General features: G+C 41.7%; 3 pseudogenes; all 3 read left to right on the forward strand.

Moving 5' to 3' along the window:
• Positions 1-2,447: 2,447 nt before the first annotated feature.
• On the forward strand, positions 2,448-2,566 carry LOC135618115 (5S ribosomal RNA; annotated as a pseudogene).
• Positions 2,567-3,306: 740 nt separating this feature from the next.
• LOC135618107 (5S ribosomal RNA) lies at positions 3,307-3,424 on the forward strand (annotated as a pseudogene).
• Positions 3,425-4,643: 1,219 nt separating this feature from the next.
• Positions 4,644-4,761, forward strand: LOC135618085 (5S ribosomal RNA; annotated as a pseudogene).
• Positions 4,762-18,671: the final 13,910 nt, after the last annotated feature.

The following is an 18,671-nucleotide window of genomic DNA, read 5'->3' on the forward strand; positions in this document are numbered from 1 at the left end:
CCTCCTCTGTCAAGCGGTAGCACCGCCTGAGCTCAAGTTTCGAGCTCTGCCTGGTGATGCAATCACCGAGCTCAGTCTTCGAGCTCTGGAAGAGAAGGACGACCTCTCTGGCCAGGAGATGCACAGCCTAAGCTCAGTCTTCGAGCTCTGGCAGAGAGGTGCAACCACCTCTGGCAGAAAGGGGCGATCACCTCTGGCAGAGAAGAGAAACTTCTCTGGTCAGGAGATGCACCGCCTGAGCTCGGTCTTCGAGCTCTGGCAGGAAGGTGCAACCACCCCTGACAGAGAAGGTGCAACTGTCTGAGCTCAGTCTTCGAGCTCTTCCAGGCGGTGCCACCTCTCCAGTCGAGAGGTGCAACCGCCTGAGCTCAGACTTCGAGCTCTGCCAGGCGGTGCCACCTCTCCAGTCAAGAGGTGCAACCGCCTGATCCCGGAATTTCGGGATTTGATCGTTTTGAGCTCGAAATTTGAATTGGGTTGGGGCCTATAAATACCCCACCCATTCAGCACTGAAAAGATATAGACCCACACCGAAATCTTGATCTTTTCTGTGATTCTAAGAGCTCAAAAGTGTTGTAAAGCCTTTAAGTCTCCTCCTTCTGTTCTTCAAGTTTTCAGTTGTAAAGTGAGGAGAGAAAGGTCTGTAAAGGTTGTCTCCTGAGCCTGTTAAAAGGAGAGAAACTGTAAAAGGGCAGTTTGGCCTTCGCCCATTGAAGGAAGGCCCCTAGTTGACGTCGGCAACCTCGTCGGTGGAGGAAGCCAAAAGTGGAGTAGGTCAAGGCTGACCGAACCACTCTAAATCTCTGGTTTGCGTTTATTTTTGAGCACTTTATCATTACTGCAAACCTCCTCCATTACTACTGCTCTCTGCGCTTTCACGAACAAGTTCTAAGTGCTGTTCTTCCGAATCTGCATTCAGACGTAAATTCGTATTTTCGTACATTACAGTTTACGTTTACGTTTGATTCTGCAGAACTGTCTTCGGTGCTTTTACGAAAGAGTTTCTTTGCAGTTTACACTTACATTTTGATCCTATTGATAACTGCAAACTGTCCTCTACAATTTTACGAACGAGTTTCAACATTTAGACGTAAAACTGCATTTAGACGTAAATCGGCTTTCCTCTCACAATCATCAGTTCTCAGTTCACGTTTACGTCTTGATTTCAACTGCATACTGCTTTCTGCGAGTATACAAACGAGTTTCAAAGTTTAGACGTAAATCTGCGTCTAGACGTAAAACAGCGTTTAGACGTAAATCTGAGTTTAGACGTAAAACTGCGTTTAGACGTAAATCTGAGTTTAGACGTAAACTGCGCTTAGACGTAAAACTGCGCTTAGACGCAAACTGTGTTTAGACGCAAACTGCGCTTAGACGCAAACTGTGTTTAGACGCAAACTGCGCTTAGACGCAATCTGCGCTTAGACGCAAACTGCACTTAGATACAAACTGAGAATTAGCTTTTGCATCATAATAGTTTTTTTTTTATTGAACGAACGCAGCTTTTGGTTTTTAATCGCTGTAAGATTTCCGCTGCACTAATTCACCCCCCCCCTCTTAGTGCTCTCGATCCTAACATACCGTTCTATGTGTCGAAAGAAAGAAGTTGAGTCTATTTTCAGATAAATTTAGTTTCGCCTAAATCCAAAATCGGTGTAGAAAGTTATGGCAAGAACAATATAGAAAGGTCAAATCTTTGAAAAATTTTAGATTCACAGTTTTGTTCCCAAATGAAAGAAATATCATGTATGAATCCAAAATCCTCCAAACTTCTCAAGATTAAGATGAAATTAGAGATCAATAGTTCTGTAGGAAGGGGTTAGAATACTTGTCTTAAACAAATTTGAGTCTCAAAGGTGTGGAATTGATGCAAAATCTCAAGCCAAAGCAAAGCTTTTTCTTTCTCTACTTCAATTCCTATTCCTTCTCTTCTCAAACTTATGCTATAGCTCTTGAGTTTTCATTTAGTTTCTCCTTTAATTAATAAGGTTTAGCTAATATAAGAATTTGCTAGGTGGCAAGCAAGCATGAAAGAAGCCTATATGTCATTCCTAGAACAAACATAAGTGGCACCCTCCTTAGGTTAGCTAGTGACACATGTCCTCCATTTTTTTTTTCTGTTAAAACTTAATATGAATCTTTAACAAATCATATCCAATTTTTAATATTTACATTTAAGTCCCCATATTACAAATAAGACCTTATAGAATTTTCAAAAATGAGGGGTGTTATATGAATCCCATCAGAAATTTGTCATGACCGCTTCGCAGTCAGCTTCGCATGGCTCGGAGTGTGTTTCACGGATTGGGGTCGCAATAGCGATTTCGAGATCGATCGAGAAATTTATGATGATATTTGCAAGATGAGGTCAAATCTGCCTTGTGTGGCCCATGCACGGGGTCTCCAGTCGTGACGTGCATGTGGGAGGCGGACAACGATTGAAATATGGGTGTGATCACACCAGCACTAAAGAATCTGATCCCATCAGAACTTCGAAGTTAAGTGTGCATTGGCGAGAGTAGTACTAGCATGGGTGATCCCTTGGGAATTCCTCATGTTGTACTCTATTTTTTACCTAATCGACGATGTTGTAGACCTCTGAGATGATGGTTTTCGAGCCTGAAATTTGTCGTGATTGTTTCGCAGTCAACCTCATGGAGCTCAGAGTGTGCTTCGGGGATTGGGGTCGCAATAGCAATTCCGAGATTGACTAAGAAAGTTATGATGGTTTTTGCATGACAAGGTCAAATCCGCCATGCGTGACCCATGCCTAGGGTCTCTGGTCGCAAAGTGCATGTAGGAGACGGACGATGATCGAAATATGGTTACGATGACACCAACACAAAAGCAATGAATCCCATCAGATATTTGTCATGACCACTTCACAGTCAGACTCGTGAGGCTCGGAGTGTGTTTCGTAGATTGGGGTCGCAATAGCGATTCCGAGATCGACCAAGAAAGTTATGATGGTTTTTGCACGAGGAGGTCGAATCTGCCATGTGTGGCCCACGCACAGGGTCTCTGGTCACGAAGTGCTTGTAGGAGATAGGCGACAATCGACATATGGTTGTGAAGACACCAGCAAAAAAGCAACGAATCCCATTAGAAATTTATCATGATCGATTCGCAGTCAGCCTCATGGGGCTCGGAGTGTGTTTCGCGGATTGAGGCTGCAATAGCAATTCTGAGATCGATTGAGAAAGTTATGATGTTTTTGCATGACGAGGTCGAATCCGCCATGCATGGCCCATGCACGGGGTCTCCAATCGTAACGTGTATGTGGGAGGCGGACGATGATCGAAATATAGGTGCGTTCACATCGGCACTAAAGCATCAGATCCCATCAGAACTCCGAAGTTAAGCATGCATGGCCGAGAGTAGTACTAGGATGGGTGACCCCCCGGAAGTTCTCATGTTGCACTCCGTTTTGTGCTTAGATGATAATGCTGTAGACCTCCAAGATTATGGTTTTCGAGCCTGAAATTTGTCGTGATCGCTTTGCAGTTAGCCTCATGGGCCTCGGAGTTTGCTTCAGGGATTGGGGTCGCAATAGCAATTTCGAGATCGACCAAGAAAGTTATATTGGTTTTTGCACGACGAGGTCGAATCCACCATGTGTGGCCCATGCCCAGGGTCTCTGGTCATGAAGTGCATGTAGGAGATGGACGATGATCGAAATATAATTGCGATGACACCAATACAAAAGCAATGAATCCCATCCGAAATTTATCATGACCGCTTCGTAGTCAACGTTGTGGGGCTCAAAGTGTGCTTGACGGATTGGGGTCACAATAGCAATTCCGAGATCGACCGAGAAAGTTATGATGGTTTTTGCATGACGAGGTCGAATCTGCTTTGTGTGGCCCAAGCACAGGGTCTCTAGTCATGAAGTGCTTGTAGTAGACAGACAACAATCGACATATGGTTGGGAAGACACCAGCAAAAAAGCAATGAATCCCATTATAAATTTGTCATGACTGATTCGCAGTCAGCCTCATAGGGCTCGAAGTGTGCTTCGCGGATTGGGGTGACAATACCGATTCCGAGATCAACTAAGAAATGATGTTTTTGCATGACAAGGTCGAATCCACCATGCATGGCTCATGTCCAGGGTCTCTAGTCACGAAGTGCATGTAGGAGATGGACGACGATCGAAATGTGGTTGCGATGACACCAACACAAAAGCAACGAAACCCATCAGAAATTTGTCATGATAGCTTCATAGTCAACCTCGTGGGGCTCAGAGTGTGCCTCACGGATTGGGGTCACAATAGCGATTTCAAGATCGACCGAGAAAGTTATGATGGTTTTTGCACGACGAGGTCGAATCTGCCATGTGTGGCCCACGCACAGAGTCTCTGGTTATAAAGTGCTTGTAGGAGATGGACGACGATCGACATATGGTTGCGAAGATGCCAGCAAACAAGCAACGAATCCCATCAGAAATTTGTCATGACTGATTCACAGTCAGCCTCATGGGGCTCGGAGTGTGCTTTGGGGATTGGGATCGCAATAGCAATTCCGAGATCGATTGAGAAAGTTATGATGTTTTTGCACGACGAGGTCGAATCAGCCATGCATGGCCCATGCACAAGGTCTCCAATCGTGACGTGCATGTGGGAGGCGGATGATGATCGAAATATTGGTGCATTCACACCAGCACTAAAGCACTGGATCCCATCAGAACTTCGAAGTTAAGCGTGCATGGCCGGGAGTAGTACTAGGATGGGTGACCCCATGGAAGTTCTAGTGTTGCGCTCTATTTTGTTCTTAGATGATGATGCTATAGACCTCCGAGATGATGGTTTTCGAGCATGAAATTTGTTGTGATCACTTAGTAGTCAACCTCATGGGGCTCGGAGTTTGCTTTGGGGATTGGGCTCGCAATAGCAATTTCAAGATCAACCGAGAAAGTTATGTTGGTTTTTGCACGACGAGGTTGAATCTGCCATGCATGGCCCATGCCTAGGGTCTCTGGTCACGAAGTGCATGTAGGAGATGGATGATGATCGAAATATGGTTGCGATGACACCAACACAAAAGCAACGAATCCCATCATAAATTTGTCATGACCGCTTCGCAGTCAGCGTTGTGGGGCTCGGAGTGTGCTTCACGGATTAGGGTCGCAATTGCGATTCCGAGATCGACCGAAAAAGTTATGATAGCTTTTGCATGACGAGGTCGAATCTGCCATGTGTGGCCCAAGTACAGGGTCTCTGGTCACGAAGTGCTTGTAGTAGACGGACGACGATCGACATATGGTTGCGAAGACACCAGCAAAAAAGCAACGAATCCCATCATAAATTTGTCATGATCGATTCACAGTCAGCCTCATGAGGCTTGGAGTGTGCTTCACGGATTGGGGTCATAATAGATTCCAGGATCGATTGAGAAATATATGATGATTTTTGCACAACAAGGTCGAATCTGCCATGCATGGCCCATGTACAGGGTCTCTGGTCACGAAATGCATGTAGGAGATGGATGACGTTCGCAATATGGTTGCGATGACACCACACAAAAGCAATGAAACCCATCAGAAATTTGTCATGATAGCTTCGTTGTCAGCCTCGTGGGGCTCAAAGTGTGCTTTGCGGATTGGGGTGGCAATAGCGATTCCGAGATCGACCGAGAAAGTTATGATGGTTTTACATGATAAGGTCGAATTTGCCATGCGTGGCCCACGCCCAAGGTCTCTAGTCGCGATGTGCATGTATGAGACGGACGTTGATCGAAATACTATTGCGATGACACCAACAGTATTTCGATCAACGTGGGGTTTGGAGTGTGTTTCGTGGTCATGACAGCTTCGTAGTTAGCCTCGTGGGGTTTGGAGTGTGTTTCGCGGATTGGGGTCGCAATAGTGATTATGAGATCGATCGAGAAAGTTATGATGGTTTTTGCATGATGAGGTCAAATTCGTCATGCGTGGCCCACACCCAGGGTCTTTAGTGTAATATCCCTCACTTTTGAAAATTATTAATAAGGATTGATATGTAAATTGGAGGACCTATATGTAAATATAGAAATTTCAAGGACTAAACTGTTAAGTTGCAAAAAGAAAAAAAAATAAAGAAAACTAAAAATTTCGGTTTTATCCCACCGCCTCCCACAGAGAGAGAGAGGAGCGGTGGGGTGTGGGGAGAAGAAGAAGAGAAGTAGAGGGAGAAGAGAAGAAGAGGGAAAAGAAGAGGAGGAAGAAGAGGGAGAAGAGAAGAAAAGAAGAAGAAGAAGAAGAAGAGAGGGAAGATGGAGAGGAGAGAGAGAGAGGCAGCAGCTGCAGCTAGGGCTGCAGCACCTCTGTTTCCCGCAGGTAGAAATAGAGGAGAGGATGTGTGGGGCATTGGGAAGAAGAAGAAGAAGAAGAAGAAGAAGAAGAGAGGAGGATAGCTGTGGCAAGGCTGCAGCGAGGAGGGGTGTGGCGTTGGGGAGGAAAAGGGAAGAGGAGAAGAAGAGAAGGAGAAGAAGAGGGAAAAGAGAGGGAAGAGGGAGAGGAGCGAGAGGTGGCAGCAGTTAGGGCTGCAGCACCTCTGTTTCCTACAGGTGGAAACAGAGGAGAGGTGTGGGGCATTCGAAGAGGAGAAGAAGAAGAAGAGGAAGAGAAGAGGAAGAGGAAGTAGGAGAAGAGGTTGTGATACCTCTGTTTCCTACAGAGGAAACAGAGGAGAGGGTGTGTGTGACGCCGGGGAGGAGGAGGAAAGAAGAAGAGGAGAAGAAGAAGAGAAGGGAAAGGAGGAGCTGCGGCTGCGGCGGTGGAAGCTGCAGTTGGAAGAGAAGGAGAGGAAGAGATGGTGAGGAAGAAGAGAAGAAGTAGAAGCGGGTGAAGAGGCGGCACCTCTGTTTCCTGCAGGAGGAAACAGAGGAAAGGAGGTGCTGTTCGTTGGGGAGAAGAAGGGGAGGAAGGAGAAGAAGAGAAGAAGAAGAAAGGAAGGAGAAGGAAGAGGAGAAGGGAAAGAAGTAGCTGCGGCTGCGGCTGTGGCAGCTGCAGCTATGGCAGGGAAAGAGGAAGAGAAAGGAAGAAGGGAAGGAGAGGAAGAAGAGAAGGGAAAGAAGGGGCTGCGGCTGCGACGATGGCAGCTGCAGTTGGAAGAGAAGGAGAGGAATATGAGCAGGGGAGGAAGAAGAGGCTGTGGCCGTGGCTGAGGCTACGACTGCAGCAGTGCAGCTGGGAAAGAAGAGAAGGAAAGGAAGAAGAAGAGAAAGGAAAAGGGAAGAAGGAGAGGAAGATGAGTAGGGGAGGAAGAAGAGGCTGTGGCCGTGGCTGAGGCTGAGGCTGCGATTGTTGAATCTCGGATTTTGATGATATAATCAATTGGTGGGTTAATTGATCTAATCCATATTATTGAGTTAAGTGTGCAGGATTAACTACGATAACCAGAAAACATAAAGCAAGGATATCGGAGTCGAGCTCGATGGACGTTTAAGAGACCGAAGAATCATCGGAGATGCTGCCGGAACCAACCGAGAAGAAATCGGGAACGTGTCGGAAGTTCGCCGAAGAAATCGTCGGAGGCTCGCGGAGATCACCGAGAAGGCTCGGCTACTCGTTAAAGTCATCACAAAGATTGGGAGCTTGCAGGGAGTCCGTCGGAAGGAATTCGTCGGAAAGCTCGCCGGAACAAGACTCGACGTTCGCGGTTGAAAACTTGCTTAGGATGTTTTTATGTTATGTAGTTCACTTGTAATTAGGATTAGGATTAAGAGATAATCCTATATCCTGGTTAGGGGCCAACTGGGCCCAAAGTCAGATTTGGTTTGGGCTAAAATTAAGCCAAACCAATGAATCGGAGAGCCAGGCGGTGGCACCGCCTGGCTGGGCGGTGGAACCGCCCAGCACCCGAGAGCTGGGCGGTGACACCTCCTTGGCTGGGCGGTTGCACAGTCCAGCACCCGAGCGCTGGGCGGTGGCACCGCTTGGCTGGGCGGTGGCACCTCCAGCATCGAAAACCCTAAGAGAATTCAAATTTTGGAGCCAAAATTTGAATCCTCTTGAGGCCTATAAATACCCCTCAAATCTCAGCTGAGATTACAACTTTTGAGAAGCATTTTGATTGAGAGAAAAGTCTTAGAAAGTCTTAGCAAGTCTTGTTTTCAATTTGCTAGAGAGTTCTCCTCCTTCTTTCTTATTGAAAATTTGTAAGAGGTTGAGCTGCTTGTAAAAGGTTGTAAGAGGGGTGTTTACCCTTCCATTTCAAGAGACTTGCTAGTGGAAGGTGGGAGCCTCATCGAAGAGGGGCCTCGCAAGTGGATGTAGGTCATTTGACCGAACCACTCTAAAATCGGCGTAATCTCTGGTTTGTATTTTATTATTGTCATTTATATTACTGCATACCTTCTTACTGCTTTAGTTTCTTATTACCCTTGCTGCGCAACTTTAAGAATACACTTTCAAGTTAAACTTTTCAAGTTCCGTTCTTATCGTACGAAAGATTTTTCTAAAACCGAAGTTTTAATCCACTGCACTAATTCACCCCCCCCTCTTAGTGCCGCTCCGATCCTAACAAGTGGTATCAGAGCAAGGTTATCTCTCATATTTGGTTTAATACCCAAGAGAGATGGCTTACTCCGGCATGCAAGAGGGCCATTCTATTGCACGACCACCTTTATTTAATGGGTCGGATTACACATATTGGAAGACTCGCATGAGGATCTTCCTCATTTCTATGGACTTTGAGCTTTGGTCTATTATCGAGAATGGATTTCAAAAATCTTCTCTTCCGATGAGCGAATGGAATGAATCGGAGAAGAAGGTTTTTGCTTTAAATGCAAAGGCTATGAATGCCTTGTTTTGTGCATTAGACAAAAACGAATTTAATCGTGTTTCAATGTGTGATTCGGCTTTTGATATTTGGAGAACTCTTGAGGTCACTCATGAAGGCACTAGCCGAGTGAAAGAGTCCAAAATCAACATCCTTGTGCACTCTTACGAACTTTTCCGAATGAAACCAAGTGAGTCCATCGGAGACATGTACACCCGATTTACGGATGTCATCAATGGACTCAAAGCTCTTGGTAAAGATTTTACTAACTTTGAACTAGTAACTAAAATCTTAAGATCCCTCCCTAAAAGTTGGGATCCAAAAGTTACGACCATTCAAGAGGCCAAAGACCTTAAAGCATTCCCTCTTGAAGAACTCATTGGGTCTCTAATGACCTACGAAATGACATGTCAAGCTCATGACGAGCTCGAGAACCCCCTTCCAAAGAATAGGAAGGATATGGTACTCAAATCACAAGAAAACCACTTGAAAGGAACATCAAGTGATGAGGACAATGACAATGACATTGCACTTTTGACTCAAAAATTTAAAAAATATTTAAGAAAGAACAAATTTAAAAATAATATAAAAAATAAATTTGAACAAAAGAAGGACCAAGTGATTTGCTATGAATGCAAAAAACTGGGACACTACAAGAACGATTGTCCTTAAGCCAAAAAGAGGACATCAAAGAAGAAGGCGCTCAAGGCAACATGGGATGATTCAAGCGCGTCCGAAGAAGAGGAGTCCAACACCGAGCAAGTTGCTCATTACGCGCTAATGGCTTTAGGAGAAGAGGTATGTGATTTATTTAATGAAGATTTATCTTTTGAAGAACTCTCTATCGCTTTTCATGAATTATTTGATGAATGTAGAACTGTTAGCAAGAAGTTAAGTATATTAAAGAAAGAGCATGCTTTGCTACAAGATAAGTTTGATAGTCTTAAAACTCCTCCATGCTCTAAGTGTGAGCATTTAGAAGCAATAAAAAATAAAAATTTGCTTCTTAAGGAAACCTTAAACAAGTTTAAGGTTGGTAGCAAAGGATTAGATATGATCCTTGCACACAAGGGTCACATCGCAAATAGAAATGGAATTGGATTTGTAAAAGGATTACATCAAAATCCTACCACTTTCATAAAAGGACCTACATTACATGTTTCCTCTTATATGAAATGCAACTTCTGTTGCAAATCCGGACATATTGCCTACAAATGTCCATTTAGAAAAATTAGTTCATAAAAATTAATATGGATTCCTAAAGGAACTATAAAGGATTCAAAAATAAATAACAAGGTTAGTGGATCAATTTTTGAGGCACCCAAAATCAAATGGGTACCTAAAAATCATCCTCTTTTGTAGACAAACCCACAAGCTAGGAGCAAGAGATGATATCTCGATAGTGGATGCTCAAGACATATGACTGGAGATCCATCTCATTTCTCTATGCTCACTAGCAAAGAAGAAGGGTACGTCACCTTCGGAGACAACAACAAAGGCAAAATCATTGGCAAGGGAACTATTGGTAGCAAATTTAGTTTTTCCATTGATGATGTTTTACTAGTTGATGGATTGAAACATAATCTCTTGAGTATTCGTCAACTATGCAATAAAGGTTATATCGTTAGATTTGAATCAAATATGTGCATTATTGAAAAACCAAATCATAACATGACTATGATTGCTTTAAAACAAAATAATGTCTATACCATCAATCTTGATGAACTAAGTAATGAAATGTGTTTCTCCACCGTAAATGATGATGCTTGGCTTTGGCATAGGAGATTAGGTCATGCAAGTATGAAAACAATATCTAAAATCTCATCTCAAGAATTAGTACGAGGGATTCCGTATATGAAGTTTATTAAGGATAAGGTATACGATGCATGTCAATCAGGCAAACAAATAAAAACAAGCTTCAAATCAAAAAATCAAATTAGCACCACTAGACCATTACAATTGATCCATTTGGATTTATTTGGACCAATTGATACAACAAGTCTAGGTGGAAGCAAATATGCTTTTGTGATTGTGGATGACTACTCTAGATACACTTGGACCTATTTCTTAGCTCACAAAAGTGATTGCTTCAAGTGTTTCTCTAAATTTTGTAAACTCACTCAAAATGAAAAAGGCTTCATGATTTCATCAATTCGGAGTGATCACGGTGGTGAATTCCAAAACCGTGACTTTCAAAATTTTTGCAAAGTTAATGGGTACAATCACAACTTCTCAACTCCAAGAAATCCTCAACAAAATGGAGTAGTTGAAAGGAAAAATAGAAACCTACAAGAAATGGCAAGAACTATGTTAAATGAACATAGTTTACCCAATTATTTTTGGGCCGAAGCCGTAAATACGGCTTGTTACATCATGAATAGGGTCCTAATAAGACCATCTCTATCAAAAACTCCCTATGAATTATGGAATAACAAAAAACCAAATATTTCTTATTTTAAAGTTTTTGGTTGTAAATGCTTCATTTTAAATAAAAAGGATGCCCTAGGTAAATTTGATGCTAAATCCAATGAAGGCATTTTTCTTGGTTACTCCTCTGTTTCTAAGGCCTTTCGTGTCTTTAACAAAAGGACCTTAGTAATAGAAGAGTCTATTCATGTAGTTTTTAATGAAATTTCTAATTTAAAGAAAAATGATTTTGATGATGATCTTGGTTTTGATAATCTGAATTTAAACGAACCCCCTCCTCAAAATAGCCATTTGAATGCATCTTCTTCCGAAATTTCTTTACCCAAAGAATGGAAGTATGTAGATGCTCATCCAAAGGAGCTAATTATAGGAGATACAACAAAAGGGGTTCAAACTCATTCTTCTTTCAAGAATTTTTGTGCTAACGCCGCTTTCCTTTCTCAAATTGAACCTAAATGCATTGACGAAGCCTTAAAAGATGATTTTTGGGTCATTGCAATGCAAGGAGAATTGAACCAATTTGAGAGGAATGAGGTATGGAAGCTTGTTCCTAGACCAAGTGACCACTTAGTCATAGGTACTAAGTGGGTCTTTAGAAACAAGCAAGACGAAAATGGTATCGTGGTTAGAAACAAGGCTAGATTAGTGGCCAAAGGTTTCAATCAAGAAGAAGGTATCGATTACGAAGAAACCTTCGCTCCCGTGGCTCGATTAGAAGCCATAAGGATGCTCCTTGCCTATGCTAGTAGTAATAATTTTAAACTATTTCAAATGGATGTCAAAAGTGCTTTCTTGAATGGTTTTATTTCCGAAGAAGTATATGTCGAACAACCTCCCGGATTTGAAAATTCTCTTCTTCCTAATCATGTATTCAAATTGACTAAAGCTCTCTATGGCTTGAAACAAGCTCCTAGAGCTTGGTATGAAAGGCTTAGTTCCTTTCTTATTTTAAATAATTTTACCAAAGGCAAGGTTGATACTACATTGTTTATTAAACATTTTGAAAATAATTTTCTTATTGTGCAAATTTATGTTGACGATATTATTTTTGGCTCTTCGGATGAATCACTATGTGAATCATTTGCCAAATGTATGAGTCCTGAATTTGAAATGAGTTTAATGGGTGAATTAACTTTCTTTTTGGGATTACAAATCAAACAACTTAGTGATGGTATATTTCTTTACCAATCTAAATATACATTAGAATTGTTAAAACGATTTAACATGGATAATTCAAAAGCAATAAACACCCCTATGAGTACTGCGACTAAGTTAGATATGGATGAAAATAGTGAAAATTTCGATCAAAAAACATATAGGGGAATGATAGGTAGTCTACTCTACCTCACCGCGACTAGACCAGATATTATGTTTAGTGTAGGACTTTGCGCTAGGTTTCAATCTAATCCTAAATTATCTCATCTGAAGAGTGTTAAAAGAATATTCATGTATCTTAAAGGAACTCCAAATTTAGGATTGTGGTATCCAAAATCTGAAAATTTTGATCTAATAACTTATGCAGACGCCGATTTTGGTGGATGCAGGATCGATAGAAAAAGTACATCCGGAATATGCCAATTTTTAGGACATGCACTTGTTTCTTGGACTTCCAAGAAACAAAATTCAGTTGCACTATCTACGACGGAAGCCGAATACATTGCTGCAAGTGCATGTTGTGCACAAGTCATTTGGATGAAAAATACATTAGAAGACTATGGAATTCACTTTAAAAACATTCCCATAAAATGTGATAATACTAGTGCCATATGTCTTACTAAAAATCCAATTTTGCACTCTAGAACTAAGCACATCGACGTTAGGCATCATTTCATACGCGATCATGTCCTTAACAATGATGTTGTTCTAGAATTCATTGACACAAAGCATCAATTAGTAGATATATTTACAAAATCTTTGAACGAAGATCAATTTGAATTCATTAGAAGGGAATTAGGCATGTTAAATTGTCCCTAAAATGAGCTTCACGAAAAATGACTCGTCCTTTTCCTTTCTTTTGTGGATTTGATTTCTTCCTTCTTCTTCAATTCAAAATGATCCATTAAAGTATAACTTATGATCTTGAGGGAAGAAGCTAAACAAAAGGGAGGAAGAAAAATTTTTTCTTTCCTCCGCGGGATGCCAGCGGTGGCACCGCCTGGCGCTCGGGCGCCAGGCGGTGACACCGACCGGTTTGGCGGTGACACCGACCAAGCGAGCCTTACTAACCTGAGGGGTTAGGGCCGGCGGTGACACCGCCTCCAACTCGAAAAAAACACTCTCAAAACCCTCTCCCATTCCCTCTAACTCTCATTCTAACTCTTAGAAGCATTGGAGAAGGATTCTTGGTGGTCCAAGCTTTCCATCTCTCAACATAATCTCCGTAAGGTAACACTTGAAATCCCTCTTTTTGGTATCCCATTCCTTCTTTTCTTTCCTCTTTTCCTTGCTTATTTTTTACAATTTCATCATCATCTTGTCTAGATTATGGCTCCTAAGAGATCAAAAGGAAAAAGGATTGAAGGAGATTCATTTGACCATGATCTTTTTAGATCAAAAGAGGTAGCCCTTAGCTTTCCAAAATTTGAAACACGATGTATCCATAAGGGAAAATACGTTAATCTAGATGAACTAGAGGACTTAGAACCCATTAGGTGGTTTGCACACCTAGAAGCTCTACCTCTACTACAAATAAATAAACCAATCTATCCGCGATTAGTTAGATTGTTCTATGCCAACCTTTATGAGGACAACGATAGCCTAAGCACTTACCTTCTAGGAACACCCATTAGAATATTTGACAGCACTATTTGTGAGCTAATTGGCATAACTGAAAAAGATAGGGGATGCTATTTTAAAGGTAAATGGGACGTCAAAACAATAGGAGCAACCTATACCGAAACCGTGAAAACAATTTTTGCAAATCCAAACCTTGACTTCCTACCCAAGAGCTGTGAACACTTACTGTCTTTCAACTCTAAAATTCTTCATCACATTATCACAAGCATCATATTCCCCAAACAATTTCATCTTGACGAAATAAGTCAAATAGAAATAGGAACCATGTATTGGATTATGACCGGTCAGCATAATTGTTTTGGGTACTTAATTCGCCAACACATGTAGGATATTATGACTAAAGATACTATATTGCCATATGGGAGGTTAATCACTAGAATTCTTCATGCCTATGACATTTGCATTCCACCCGATGAAGAATCTATTCAAAATGATCGATATAACATAATAAATAAAAACCTACTGAAAAGACTTAGGTGCACTTTTAGCAATGGCATATGGGTTAGGCAACCTAGAAGGACGGATCCAATTCCTCCACCAATAGAACAACCCGAAACACCAATTCTTATGGGAAATGAATCTCCTCCTCCTAGTCCATTTGGCGCAGCACCTTCAGCTCCTGTTTCCTCCTCTGAAGATATCATTATGGCGGAGCTATCTCAGATCAAATCACAGCAAGAACAAATTCAGAATCAACAAGTTGAAATTTTGAAGACACTACGACAGATGAATGAAAAAATAGATATCATGTATCAGCACTGTGGATTACCTCCTAAGGATTAAATTGATGTATCTTTTTATTCTGTTCTGTTTGCTTTTAACAACAAGTTCAAGTTTGTCATCGATTGAACGATAACTGATCTTTCCTTTTAGATACCTACTGTTTTAATCTGCATAAATGATGATGTCTTTTGGATAAACTATTTCTGGCAAATTTGAATGATGAACTTTGTTAAATGCTAAACCTTTTTCTATGATCATCAATTAGCTGGCTTGTCTCTTTTTGTTGATGACAAAGGGGGAGAAGTGATGACTAAGTGATGACTTACACCATAACGATAGCATGACTTATATGAATTACAAAAACTTGTGTGATATGAATGTCTTATATGCCTTGCAAATCCTTGAAAATATCACAAGATTGATATCATGAAATTTATATTGAAAATCTTTATCTTCTGTCATAGCAAAATTCGTCCCTTATCATTTAACTTATGATTTTCATCGAAGTTTCGTACTTACTATTGTTTAATGAGGATAACGATAAGCTCTACGATTAGAACTTATCGGGTTATGCTTGAATCCAATGGGATGGAATTCAAGTGTTTTTTATCTTCTCATAATATGGCATATAGATAGGGGGAGTTATGTTTAACTCCGTTATCAATTGATTGTCATCATCAAAAAGGGGGAGATTGTTGAATCTCGGATTTTGATGATATAATCAATTGGTGGGTTAATTGATCTAATCCATATTATTGAGTTAAGTGTGCAGGATTAACTACGATAACCAGAAAACATAAAGCAAGGATACCGGAGTCGAGCTCGATGGACGTTTAAGAGACCGAAGAATCATCGGAGATGCTGCCGGAACCAACCGAGAAGAAATCGGGAACGTGTCGGAAGTTCGCCGAAGAAATCGTCGGAGGCTCGCGGAGATCACCGAGAAGGCTCGGCTACTCGTTAAAGTCATCACAAAGATTGGGAGCTTGCAGGGAGTCCGTCAGAAGGAATTCGTCGGAAAGCTCGCCGGAATAAGATTCGACGTTCACGGTTGAAAACTTGCTTAGGATGTTTTTGTGTTATGTAGTTCACTTGTAATTAGGATTAGGATTAAGAAATAATCCTATATCTTGGTTAGGGGCCAACTGGGCCCAAAGTCAGATTTGGTTTGGGCTAAAATTAAGCCAAACCAATGAATCGGAGAGCCAGGCGGTGGCACCGCCTGGCTGGGCGGTGGAACCGCCCAGCACCCGAGAGCTGGGCAGTGACACCTCCTTGGCTGGGCGGTTGCACCGTCCAGCACCCGAGCGCTGGGCGGTGGCACCTCCAGCATCGGAAACCCTAAGAGAATTCAAATTTTGGAGCCCAAATTTGAATCCTCTTGAGGCCTATAAATACCCCTCAAATCTCAGCTGAGATTACAACTTTTGAGAAGCATTTTGATTGAGAGAAAAGTCTTAGAAAGTCTTAGCAAGTCTTGTTTTCAATTTGCTAGAGAGTTCTCCTCCTTCTTTCTTATTGAAAATTTGTAAGAGGTTGAGCTACTTTTAAAAGGTTGTAAGAGGGGTGTTTACCCTTCCATTTCAAGAGACTTGCTAGTGGAAGGTGGGAGCCTCATCGAAGAGGGGCCTCGCAAGTGGATGTAGGTCATTTGACCGAACCACTCTAAAATCGGCGTAATCTCTGGTTTGCATTTTATTATTGTCATTTACATTACTGCATACCTTCTTACTGCTTTAGTTTCTTATTACCCTTGCTGCGCAACTTTAAGAATACGCTTTCAAGTTAAACTTTTCAAGTTCCGTTCTTATCGTACGAAAGATTTTTCTAAAACCGAAGTTTTAATCCGCTGCAGTAATTCACCCCCCCCCCCTCTTAGTGCCGCTCCGATCCTAACAGCGACTGCAGCAGTGCAGCTGGGAAATAAGAGAAGGAAAGGAAGAAGAAGAGAAAGGAAAAGGGAAGAAGAGAGGAAGAGGAGAAGGGGAGGCAGTTGTGGCAGTGGCAACTGCAGCCGGAAGAGAAGGAGAGGAAATAGAGCAGAGGAGGAAGAAGAGGCTGCGGCTGTGGTGGCTACGGCCATGGCTGTGACTGCGACTGCGGCAGTTGCAGCTGGGAAAGAAAAGAAAGGAAAGGGGGAAAAAGGGGCTGCGGACGGGATTGCGGCCACAGCGGCAACGACTGCGTATGCAGTAGTTATACCTGCGAGAGAAGGGAGGAAGGAAGGTAGTGCGGTGGAAGGGGCTGCGATTGTGGCAGCGGCAGCGGCGGCGGCTGTGGCAGCTGCGTTTGGGAAAGAAAAAGAAGGAATGAGAGTAAGAGAGAGCAGGTGACTGTGCCTCGATGTTCGACACGTGTTGTAGTTGCGAAGAAAGAAAGAAAACGAGTGCACAAAACGAAACAGGGAGGGGATGGAGGAAAAGTAGAAAAAGGATTCGAGCGTACACCTTCTTCGAATCTTTGGATCAAAACCTTCAAAAGGCAAGTTTCCCGATCGTTTCTCCTGTAATTGTTCTATTTTTTCCTATTGCAAGTTTCCCAATCGTTTCTCCTGTTATTGTTCTACCTATTGCAAGTTTCCCGATCATTTCTCCTGTTATTGTTCTAATCTTTCCTATTGCAAGTGTCCTGATCTTTCCTTACTGCAATTTTATCTCTACATTTGCTTTGAATATGAGGAACATTGAATTGTTCTAGCCTTGTATTTGATATATCTCCTATTTAGACGTAATGATTCGAATCTGTGCAACTTCTGAGATTCTGACCTTTCTACCTTGTTATGATTATAACTTCATGTATTGACCTCTGATTTGGACAAAAATTATTTGATCAGAATATAGACTCATAAACCTTTCTTTTGATAGCTTTTCTGAGTAAAATTGGAGCACGATTGATAGTTTGAATCATTTGTTCAATGTGCCTCTTGAATTCTATTAGAAATCGAGCTTTGGTCGATTTCACATATTCTGGTTTCATTCCTTTGGAAATTAATTTGCATCGTATTGACTCATAAAGGCACATGTACATTTCATTATTCCGCATGTGCTTCCGATATGTCCCAATTTATTATTCACAATACCCTTTTGTACTCTAGTGTTTGTGAGATTATTTGGACCTTTGCCAGAAATGGTAAAGGGTATGTGCTTAGAGCCCGCGATGCTCTAGATTATGTTTGGTGGTCATTCAGAAATGGTTAGACCATATTATATTTGGAATCCCACTTTACCTTCTATCTGTTTGATATGAAATTCAGAGCCGACCTTGTACTTGGGTAGGGTGAGAGGGCTCGAGTAGGAAAGGGCTACCCGTGGATAGAGTCGAGAACTCATCACGGCGTAGAGCCACCACTGAGTTAAACCTCACATGCACTATGCTAGGGTACGACATCTGAGCTTCTATTTCGTATTCGTTCTTTGATATGCTTCGAAATGGTCCATATGCCATTGATATGTTCTGAAATGTTTCATTTGTCATTGATATGCTCTGAAACATTTCATATGCCTTTGATATGCTCCGAAATGTTTCATTTGTTATTGTTACGCTTCGAAATGTTCCATATGTCATTGATATGCTCCGGAACATTTCATACGCTATTGATATGCTCCAATTACTCTGTGCTCCATTTGCTATGAACTGATATATTCTGAAATGTCCTATTTGCAATTGATATGCTCCAGAAATCTCGTACGCTATTGATATGCTCCAATTACTCTATGCTCCATTTGTTATGAACCAAATATGTTATGAATGAAATGACATTTGCGATTCTGTATCTAATGAGATGGTCTCCTTGAGAAATCTTGTATTCTGCCTTGCATTATGATACCTTGTTTGAAATCATTCCTTTTGTTCTGAATATGCTTTGTCACTTGCTGAGCTGTTTTTAGCTTACTCTGTTATATAAAATCTTTCAGGTTAGCTTGTCACTTTATGAGATGTTTAAATTGGGCTGAGGCAGTGGAGAGC

This window comes from Musa acuminata, chromosome BXJ2-7 (assembly GCF_036884655.1).
Source record: "Musa acuminata AAA Group cultivar baxijiao chromosome BXJ2-7, Cavendish_Baxijiao_AAA, whole genome shotgun sequence".
Lineage (NCBI taxonomy): Eukaryota > Viridiplantae > Streptophyta > Magnoliopsida > Zingiberales > Musaceae > Musa > Musa acuminata.